Genomic DNA, 11,944 nt, shown 5'->3' on the forward strand with positions numbered 1-11,944 from the left:
AGAAAACATTTGTAAAACACATATGTGATAATGGACTATTGTCTAGAATATATAAAGAACTTTTGAAACTCAACAATAAGAGAACAAATTACCTGATTAAAAAATGGGCTAAAGACCTCAATAGACACCTTACCAAAGAAGATTTGCTAAAAAAAAAAAAAAAAAAAAAAGAGATATGCTGATAGTGAATAAGCATATGAAAAGATGCTTCAAGGAGGGTATCACCAGAGAAATGCAAATCAAAACAATAAGAAACCACAGCACACCTACTGGAAAGGCCAAAGTCTGAATCAATAACAATAGGCCAAAGTCTGGATCAATAACAATTCCAGGGGGTGGCGAAGATGTAGAACAGTAGGAACCCCAGTCATTGCTGGTGGAAATGAAAATAGTACAGGCACTTTAGAAGACAGTTTGGCAGTTTCTTCAAAAACTAAGCATCCTCCTTTCCCATATAATCCTGCAATCACACTTCTTGGTGTTTACTCAAAGGAGATGAGATCTTATGTTCACACAAAAACTTGCATATGGGGGTTTATGGTGGGTTTATTTGTGATTGTCAACACTTGGAAGTAGCCAACATGCACTTCAGTAAATATATGGATATCATGGCACATTCAGACAACGGAATATTATTCAGTGTTAAAAGAAATGAACTATCGATCCATGATGTGACTAAGGGAGAGCAGCCAACCCGAAAAGCTGTATGCTGTACAATTCCAACTAAATGACATTCTGAGAAAGATAAAACTATGGAGATGATAAAAAGATCAGTGGTCTCAGACCCTGGCAAGAGGAGGGAGGGATGAATGAGCAAAGCACAAAGGATCTTTTAGGGCAATGAGAATACTCTGTATGATGCCATGATGATGGATACATGTCATTGTAAAGCCTTGTAAAGCCTTAGGATGAATAATGCCAACAGTGAACCCTAGTCTCAAGTGTGGACTTTAGGTGAGGATGATGTGTCATTGTAGGTTCATCAGTCGTAACAAATGTGCCACTCTTGTGGGGGATATTGGTGACAGGGAGGATATGTGTGTGTCAGGGAAGACAGTATATGGGAAACTCCTGTACCTTTCCCCTTGGCCTTGCTATAGATTTAAAACTGCTCTAAAAATAGTGTTTAGAGCAAGGCGGGAAGATGGTACTGACATGCAGCCCCTTCCCCCATGTGCCTCGTCAACAAGCCCAAGAGTGAGATGACCATAGAGGAGCTGCAGAAGTGGGAGGAGGAAGGGTTTAACCGGGGTCCACTCTCTGTGCTCACACAGTCAGTCAAGAACAACCCCCACGTGTTCATCAACTGCCTCAGCAACAAGAAGCTTCCCGGCCGCCGGAAGGCCTCTGACAGGCACTGCAACAGGATGTCAGAAAATATGAAGGAGATGTGGGCCAAGGTCACCAAGAGTGACAAGGGCAGGAAGAAGTCCAAGCCAGTCGGCCAGGACCCCCACATCTCCAGGATGTTCCTGTGGGGACCGGGTCATCAAGGTCCTGCGCAATGCGCTCATCACTGCAGGTAGGTGCCCCCTCCCCACCATCAGGATTCTTCCCCTCAGCCTGCGGAGACTTGCCCTTTGTGATGGGAATAATAAAGTCCTGTGTTTCTTCTAAAAAATTAAAAATTAAAAATATAGTTTGCATAAATAAACAATAACATGGAAAAATGTAATTTTTAATCATGAGTTTCATCATTTAATATTCACTTTCTTCTTCTGTGATTCTGTTTTGGTGTAAATATTCTCTCTCTGGCTTTCTTCTTTTGTCCTTGTCTCTGTATGGGCTGCTAAGACAAAACACATAGACGAGTGGCTGATAAACAACAGAAACCTATTTCCCTCAGTTCCGGAGGCTGGAAAGTCTACATTTAAGGCAGAGGCAGATCTGGTGTCTAGTAAAAGCCAGCTTCCTGGTTCTGAATGGCTGCCTTCGTATTGTGTCCTCACTTGATGGAAGGGGTGAGGACGACCTGTGGGGTTAATTTTAGAGGGTCCCTCATCCCATTCATGAGGGTTCTACCTTCGTGACCTAATGACCTCTGAAAAGGCTCACCTGGAAATATCATCACACTGGGGATTAGGTTTCTAGGTATGAATTTTAGGGGAACATGAACCTTCAGTGTGTAGCATGTGTCCTGTTTTATTTGTCCTCTGAACCAATGTGTTTCAAAAGGCAACTTTACCATATCGGACATTAGTTTAGCTTTGGGAAATCCAAGATACAGTCATTGAGCATGTACTAAGTATCTAACTAGCACTCCTTTGGGCATCATTCCAGTGGTAAAGAGACTAACAAAACAGTCAAAGTTTTCTGTATTTTTTATTTATATCTGGGATGGCTCTCAGAGTTTTACATGTAGTATATAAGTCATTCCTCCCAACAACACCACCACAAGCTAAATATTATGATTATGCCTGTCTTAGAGATCAGACTCAGAAGGTTAATTAATTTGCTTGAACTAATATAGTAAAAATGGAGCTGGATTCAACAGGCTCTTAGAGTCTAAGTAGGGTCCCATAAATTATAAATTTGAAATGTTTCCTCAAAGACTATTCTAAAGACTTATGAGAACTACAAATTCTATGGTAAGAGAGCTTTTGTAAAGACAACAGGACTTCACTCAGGCCTGGAAGCATAAGTAGATTTGGCAAGTTATAGGAAAGGATGAGAATTTTGTAGTCCAGACATCATGAGCAACGTGATGGAAGTGGGAATGGTCAAAGAAGGTTTTTGCAGCTGACACAGATTGGCCTCCTAAGGAAAGTTTCAAATATTGTCAGAGTAGTCACTTGGTGGGTTTAATTGATCGGCACCCATTTCCTCTTCTACAGATAAGAACACACCGATTTTTATCCAGGCATCCACACTTCCTTGCTCAAGTTACACGTTGCATAATTTGATTTCACTATTTGGGCAAGGCGCAAGGAATGTGATTAAGACTAAGTTAATATTGTCCAAATTGCTTTATTAAGTGATGGGCATCTGACTTCTTCCAGTCCTATCATAATTCTCTCCATCATAGTCATTCACACACATATGTAAGTAATAAAGTTCAAGAGCTCTCATGAGGCCATGAGTGGAGCACTCTGCCAAGGATGGAGCCAACACTGAAGAAGGAGAGCTGTGAGATGGACCACAGCTAATGAGGTCCTGGACCTGCTGAGTCTTTGTACCGGCCCAGTTGAGAAACTATACTTTTGTTGCAAAGAATACATTCTTTTTGTTTTTAAATACAGTTTGATTAGTTATTTTTTTCATGGCAAAGAAAGCATACAGATAATGACATGTGAAGAAGATAATGGGAAAAGCATAAATTAAAAACAAAAACATTTTGCATCCAGTTACGACTCCCCCACTTTCTAGATGAGTGACATTTTCAAGATCTTTAGCTTCTCCTTGAGTCCCAGTAGACTCGTTACAAAGCAGAAATAACCTAATTACGAAGCATTTAGTACAGATGGAATTGACAGAATGGGATTAGATGGGATAAGAATTAATATGTTCCTGAGCAATTTAAATGTGATAAAAGTGTGTTACAGTGGCCTTAAAAGCGCTGAGTCAAAGGGATGGCATGACAAGAGGGGTTAGTGAATTTATATGAATACTGTTTCACTTAAAAAACTCCAGTGAAACAAACTAGAAAACCCTAACAGTAATTAAGCATGGAGATTAAGGTCTGAGTTAGGATGTTAAGTGCAGGAATGGGAATAAAAAGACTTGCTGGAGGAGTATTTCAAAGACCAGAAAAAAAAAAATTGATCCTCTCTAGTTCAACAGAATAAAAAAAAAAAAATACATTGGCTTAGTTCTACTGAAGACTGACATTCTAAATGGATGTTTATAAGAAAATAATAACTGTTTGGTTTATGGTTCATCAAGAAATTAATACGTGAGTTACACTTGGTTTTGGAGTTTTGTAAATCTGTGCTTTTCCACGTGGTTTGTAGTTCACCGTTCAGTTAAAGACCTTGCTAAAACACATGATGCCTTGCTGCACAGCCAAGAGCTACAGAATAGAATAATATATTACAGTGAAATATTAGATTTGTATTTGGTAGAATAGTGCAGAGGAATGTAGAGTAGTTGAGATCAGGTTGAGAGTAAAATAAATCAGACAGCATGAATTTGAAAGAAACACTAACCTAAAAATAGTCATAGGTTTGGCCATGTTTATATGCTGGGAGGGAAAAAAAAATAAAGTAACACTTCAGACTGCTAAATTTCTCTCCAGCCAGGAATTATGCTTACAAAGATAAAGAAAATGGAAGAGTTGGAAAATGCTTAATAGACATAGAATCCAACCCCGCTTTCTTGGAAACGATGAGGAAAGGGGAAGACTGAAACATCTAGAATAATAACTTACCTGCAATATTGATTTGGTTATTTTCAGTAGGTTCTTGTCCAACTTTCCATTTCTCCAAAAATAGCTCGAATTTTGAGGTAGATTGTGGATGAAACACCGAGAGCATTCACTTCAGAGAAATAGAGATTTCTGCCTCTGATGTTCCTGCTCTGATTGCAAGCTGCTTAGTTTATATGTGGCTTTATCCCCTTTACAAACAAGGAGGAAAAAAAAAAGATAATACTCCTGAGATGATTTACAGGTTTGTTTTTTAACAGCAACTAATAAAACATAGGCTGTAAAGCATTTGGAAGATATAAAATCGGGAGCTAATGCATAATCATCCGTGCTAAGACACCAGGCTGCAAAGGACAACTCCGGTGTTCCAGGTGTTCACAGCTGAAAATGGCTAATGACACCAGAGCAGCTATAATTCATAGAAAAGACAAAGATTTAAGTTCTCCAAGCCAGAGAAGGACACAGTAAACATTGTAGGACTTTATTCATTATTAAAATACGCAAAAATGAAATAGCCAGGGCCTCGAGCTAAGAACCTATGGCACTCTAAAATGGATTGCAAATTAGTTGCTTAGTTGATGCTAGACTATCAGAAGAATTAATCTATAATTTATGCTAAAGAATCAGTCATTTTAATTTTTCACCAGGATCTGTGTGAGCCAGATACACAAATGAAGAGGAAAAAAAGGTAATTGTCAGTCCCAATATGTTTTACTCCCTCTATTCCTTTTGTTTTCAGCTTTTTACGTTTGCTCCATCAATACAGTCTACAATGCCTGGCACTGACCCAGTTCCTGAGCCAATTCTGATTACGCAAGAAATACAGCGGTGTGACGATCTGGGGCCTATCCAACCACGTCAGGGCCTCCCTGTTCAGTCTCTGTGGTTGCCTTGTTTCGTATCTCACACCGTTCCTCTCCTGAGGGAGACTCTATGCTCCCAGTTCCTCTTTACTGATCATTTATTCCACGTTAAAACTCGTGTTTGTCCTATAAGCGTTTTTAGCTTCAACTATTATAAAATATTTATCTGTTAATCATCTGCCTCAGTTCATGACACGTCATCACCACTGGTCCCTCCAAGGCTCCTCCTTCATTTACTTCATAGTTTTTTTTTTTTTTTTTTTTTATTCACCATGTCCTTTCTCAACCTTTTACCCAGCTATTAAGGGGAAGTGGCTGTGGCCACACAATGCAAATAGGGAGAATGAACGACATGCAGAAGTCTTGTTGCTGTGTATTGTGATGACAGTGGATGGCAAACTTCAAATCCATCAGGCAGGATTCTTAATGGTCCAGAAGCTTAAGGAATAAAGTTTGGGGTCACTGTGCCAGTCAAGAAACCATAGTCGTCTGCGGTGCTTTCCGACATCAAAGGAAACGGGAAATTGGCAGCGCAAAATGGAAATAATCAATATCAGCCTTGACCACAGGTCACTTGCAGCAAGGAGGACTAGCGGTTGCAGCCGTTTCTTCCTTGTTGTGTATGTGTGTACGTGTACACACGTGTCTGTGAGGTGTGTGTCAATTTATGATTGTTTTTAGTTTTTCACTATTTTTCGCTACTGTTCCTTCATTGTTAAGGTGAAGGTACGTCGATGGGTTCATAGTAATCAACCTTATATTTTGGTATTTAAGTGAGAAGATATCAAAGTCAGAAAATATCAAAGGGGAGTATGACTTAGAAGAATGAACATCACCTCAAGATGAATCAAGTAAGATTTTGTGTATCCTCTTTTGAGGGAGCAGGCTAGCGTGTTTGGGGTTTAATGTGGGACAGTTGCATTGTGGTAGTTAAAACCTATTGTGTTTATTTGGACATTAAATATGGCTCAAATGATGTGTAGGAACACCAAGAGGACAAGGCGTAGACCGTGGTGGACTCTTCTCTGTGGCTTGCTTAGGCTGGAAATTAAATTTTCAAAAATCCCCTTCCTCTAACAGGTTCAGAGACGTGTGCTGACTTCCTATTTATCATCACTCCACGCCCACCCACCCTTCCTCATAGCTGCGGGCCTGCTGGGCAGCAGGGACCCACGGCAGGGACCGTATCCTTGGCTGTGGATCCTGCCAGTGACTTATACACCATTCAAATTAGAATCATATAGTAGGTACCTATGTGAACCCATGAGTTTCATGAACCACAGACTCTTTTCTATTAAACAAATGAAACAGCAGACACACTTTAAATTCTACTATTTGAATAGTCTAATTTCTCATTAAGACTTTTCATAGAAAGTCTATGACTCTAGCCAACTGAGGGTCTAGTGCAATTTCTAGGCTGGACCAACACCCACTGAGGGTTTTGAACCTCTGGTTTGTTCAGCAACTCAAATCCTGGAAAATATTGTCTTATCTCAAATTCAATTCTCTGTCTCCTGACCTCTGACATGTTCCCTGTGCCTCATCCCGCATTGGCGTGTGCGTGATGCGTGATCAGCACTGCTGATCCTGGGGCTGTGCTGACATCAGAGCATGTTTTGTAGGACTTCTCTCTTTAGCCTGGCTTGTGGTTCTCACGTGGTCCAGGATCAGCAGCAACCAGCAACCCCCTGGATTTTATTAGGGTGAGAAAGAGCCGTGTCCCCGACCTGTTAAGTCAGAAACTCGGGGGATGGAGCCCAGCCACCTGCACTGCAACAGTCTTTCCAGGCGACTGGGATACAATTAAGTTGTAGAACCACTGAACCGGAATGTGCTGTTCCCTCTGTCTCTGTGTTCAGGAGCCAGTCAGTCCTTCTACCTTGCTCCTCATCCCCAGCTCTTGTTGGCCTGTGCCCCTGCGGGGTGCCCAGAGAGCAGTCACGGTACAAGTTATTCATCTACTTGCCTAATTAACATCCGTTCTATTAGGAAATAAATTAGAGAATTTTCTGCAGCCTATTTCACACCTCGAATAAATTCTGAGAGTAGCTCCTGTTTACATCCTTAATTATATTGTTGCCATGACAAAAGCTGTCCACTTGGTTTTTCACGTTATTCCCCGTAGTCTTTAGCATTTTGTTCTTTATAACTTGACTAAATACCTCATTGTTTCTCCTCTTAGAAACATTTTTCAGAGGCTTGTGTAGACTTTTTGCTTCTCTGAATTGGTCCATTCCTTCAACTATCTGTTGGCAAGGATAATATGATAATCGGTCATCCGTGTATACAGTTATTTATAGTTCATGTCCATATCCACAGATATTAAAGGTACGAGTACGAATAAAAATTTGTCGTCTGGGGCTATTAGGTTCTTAAATTGCTCTTGTCACATGAATGTTTCTCACTTAAAATGTATTTTTTAAGGTAAGTAAGTACTGGGATGCCAGCACAATATTTGCCATGTAGTGACTAAACACACGGCCCTAACGTTTTCCTTTCATTTCTTAGAGGGAAATTTAAAAGTGTTATGGAAGATGTATAACGATGCTTTTCCTGCTGCACAATGGGGGATCCATTTTAAGCCGAGACCAAGCAGAAAATGGCTCATTTCATCAAAGAGATTTAAAAGGCCTCCCCTATCACCCAGTAGCAGAGGCTGCTGATTACCATAGGAAGCACAGCTCCCCCTCTATGCACATACACTTCTCAGGTTAGAGAAAACAAGAACTTGGGTATCACGCAGCCACTTGCTTTCAAATGTAAAACACGTAGCAGTTTTAAGCAGAAGATATGAAAAAGAAAAGAAGTCTTCCAGAACAATCGATTTATAAACATTCAGTTCTTACAGGACTCCAACGAAGCTAAAAGACTTGCTGTGTTTAGTAATGAGTCCCCTGAAGCAAGAAGTGGATACCCCAGCACGGATGCCTGGGCCTGGAACAGAGCAGAGGATTTCCAAGAGGACCCTGGCTCTACCCGAAGACATCCAGCGCTGTGGCCAAGAGGCCTTTGCCAGTGCCCTTGAGAAGCCTATCTCTCCTGTTTTACTTTATTTTATTTTTTGGGTTTTGTTGATTTTCTTTTTATATCTCTCCAATTTTAAAGCAGGAAATCTGGCACAGCCTTTAATTTCTTACATATTATACGTAGAATCAAATCTAGTTAACTTTTTATTATCAGAAAATGTGAGTCACTCGTCCTGTTATCTTGTCATCCTTTTAAAGCCCCATGGTAAGTAACTTCGCCAAGTGTTATAAATAGTTAGGTGAAGAGAGAAGACTCTCTTTTGTTATTAGTAGTTTAATACTTGGCCAGCACAAACTCTCAGGAATTCTGTTTCAGCGAGAATTTTATTTTCATTCAGGAAATACAGAGTGATCATCTGCTTTCTTCCATGCCCTGAGTTAGCCCAGGAGGTGTGCTTGGGAACTGATGCAGCCAGCCCTTGCCCTCAGGTATTTACCACTCTAGTGGAGGAAATAGTAAAAAATACTATGGCAATATAAAATATAAAATAATTAAAGTTATTACGAAAAAACATAAGAATCTGAGGTAGGTGGTTGTAACGATGGAAGAGCGGTCTGAGTGCGGTAGGCTAAGAATGGAAAGAATTTTTGTAAAGAAAAAAAGTTGAGTAAAATCTGAAACAGATTAAGGATTCAGCTACATAAAGGTAAAAGAAAGAAGGTCCAAAAATAAAATTATTTTTACAAACCCATGCTAGGAAATAATATATTTGAAATGTTAGAGGATCAGAATGATCCTAGAAGATCCTTGTGTATGGGACATAAATAAAGGTTAAGTGGCAGAGGGGACCTTGAGTTAAGGAGAACTAGATCATACAGGTCCTTTGAGGTCAGGTGAAGGTTTGGATTTTATTTTAATATGAATAAGAACTCAGGAGTTTTAGACAAGGAAGTCATATGACTAGGTACATCATCAGCAGATAATTTGGAATCGTGGGGGGCGGGGGAAGGAATGAATTTGGATTATGGATACCAGCTACAAGGCTGGAGCAATAGTAGTCAGGCAAGTTTAGACTTTAAGTCGTATGTCTTAAATACACAATATTTTTACATGTCAAAGACATCTCCATATAAAGAAAACTGGGTTTGACAATTATGAAGAAAGCTACTCTAAACATCCATGTGCAGGTTTTGGTGTGGATCTACGTTTTCAATTTCTTTGGGTTAATACTAAGGAGTTCCTGAATCCTGTGATAAAAGGATGTTTACCCTTGTAAGAAACCACTAACCTGTCTTCCAAAGTGGCAGAAGCACTTCGCATTCCCACCAGCAGCGAAGGAGAGTTACAGCACATCCTTGCCAGCATTGGGACCTGTCAACGTTCCAGATTTCGTCCAATCTCATAGTTGGGTAGTGGTGCACTTTTCTTTTTTCTTTTTTTTTCTTTTTTTTTAGTGCCAATAGATTTATTTGATATAAAACTTCAATTTGTAGGGAAAAATAAAACAGTATCTGTGAAGTACAATAAGGCAAAGTACAGTGAAATGAGATATGCCTGTTTTTTTAGTAATAAATTTATTTTTTATTGGTGTTCAATTTGCCAACATACAGAATAACACCCAGTGCTCATCCCGTCAAGTGCCCCCCCAGTGCCCGCCACCCAGTCACTCCCACCCCCCACCCCCCTCCCCTTCCACCACCCCTAGTTCGTTTCCCAGAATTAGGAGTCTTCATGTTCTGTCTCCCTTTCTGATATTTCCTACCCATTTCTTCTCCCTTCCCTTCTATTCCCTTTCACTATTATTTATATTCCCCAAATAAATGAGAACATACAATGTTTGTCCTTCTCCGATTGACTTACTTCACTCAGCATAATACCCTCCAGTTCCATCCACGTTGAAGCAAATGGTGAGTATTTGTCATTTCTAATGGCTGAGGAATATTCCATTTTATACATAAATCACACTTTTCTATCTCAGTTTGAAAATATCAGAGGGCACAGTGGAGATGTTCCTGGGGAAGGAGAAAAGTGAAGTGACTGAGTCATTGGGGGACAGCCATAGGCATATACACGCATTTTCCCACCATGTCTCATGGTTCAGTTTGATCCATAAATAGAACCCAATGGATGACAAGTTAGTGAATTTCTTATATTATAAGCAGCGTACTAGTTAAAATATGCATTCTAAAGTTTAGGATTCTTATTACTATAGGAAGAAAGGAAGGATGAATTTTGGTTGTGCCAGAGGAGCCAATTGGAAGTCCCTGCCTTCAAAAGCACTTGTCTGCAAGATCCAGGAAATCAAAATAAAGTCAGCATATTAAATTTAAAGTTTTTTTTTTTTTTTTTAGCCGAGGAAAGTATGTGACCTCTCTCTAATAGAGACAGGAAATAATATTCTCCACAGATTCTCATAAAGAGGATGCCTGTGCAATGTAATAGAATTGTTCTTAATCATCACTACATTGATTTTACACAATAATCTTGTAACGTCCTTCAATAAAAACTAATGAAATAATTCAGTAAGAAATAATGACTCTGTGGTTAAAACAATGAAGGAGATAAGGTTTTAAAATATTTTAAGTGAAGGAATAAAAACACATTATTGTTCCTGATACAGATAATAGAATTATCCTTGAGCACATGTAATGATTATGTGTTTCAGTAATTTGACCATGAAAGTTTGCGAGATGTGCTCTCTATTCCATTAGTTCACCTTGCAGTTTAGTGGCGCATATGCAGCTTCCCCTTGTTGAGGATTCCTTCAATCTCTTTAATTTTGTAAGACACGTATATATTTATTTTTATTTCAGTTTTATTGTACCATAAAATTGCTTATTTTGTGATTATTAGTGTACTTTCATTTAGTGAAATTTATTAAACAGTTAAACAATATTTATTGCTTTTCTTGATAAGTGGTAGTGTATTTAACAATCATTTTAATATGCATATTTCTGCTCTTTCTCTCCTAAACCAAATTTAATTTAGGATGTAAATGTGTCTTATGAATATTTTGTTTCCAGTTCCTATTTCAATAACTGGCATAGTATATGCACTTGGTTGCTGTTGTTGATTTTGCAGACAATTACACAGTACTGTGGTTAAAGGATCTCTTATTTGTTTTAATTTAGATAATGCTAGTTGCAATAAAAGATCAACACTGGTTTTTCAGTGCTTTAACAAACTAGAAATCAATTTTTCTTTTATGTAAATATCCAACACTGATGTTCTGGTTGGTTGTGAGTTTTTTAAATCTATGTGGTGATTCAGGAACCCACATCATTTCCATCCTGCAGCCCCACCTTCGCTCAGCCTTTCTTAGCAGGGGAGGAGATTCTTCAGACTGTTAAGCCCGAATGCCGTAAAGCATCCATTTTATATAATGAATTATTTTTCCCCTAGGCATCTAACACTAGGTAATAGTTATGTGGATCCTTGGGAGAATTTATATTAGTCAAAAAAAATCGTTTTCTGTATTTGGTTGTATACATAAGAGCCTTGGTTGAGAAAGATTCAGAATCCTCTGCATCTAGTCTGCAGAAGAGTAATTAGCATGATTTCATTCATATGTGGAATTTAAGAAACAAAACCACCAACAAGAAGAACCAGAATAGAGAGACAAACAAAGAAAAACAGACTCTTAACTATAAAGTATAAACTGGTTTGGGTGGAGGGATGGGTGAAATAGGTGAAAGGGATTAAGAACCGTGTGTTTATCATGATGAGCACTGAGTGATGCATAGAAGTGTTG

The 11,944-nt window shown here is 39.1% G+C and overlaps 1 pseudogene; it reads left to right on the forward strand.

Annotated features, from left to right (window-relative positions):
* The first annotated feature begins 1,172 nt into the window (after positions 1-1,172).
* Positions 1,173-9,598, forward strand: LOC129519472 (small nuclear ribonucleoprotein Sm D2-like; annotated as a pseudogene).
* Positions 9,599-11,944: the final 2,346 nt, after the last annotated feature.

This window comes from Nyctereutes procyonoides, unplaced genomic scaffold (genome assembly GCF_905146905.1).
Source record: "Nyctereutes procyonoides isolate TBG_1078 unplaced genomic scaffold, NYPRO_anot_genome, whole genome shotgun sequence".
NCBI classification, from domain to species: domain Eukaryota; kingdom Metazoa; phylum Chordata; class Mammalia; order Carnivora; family Canidae; genus Nyctereutes; species Nyctereutes procyonoides.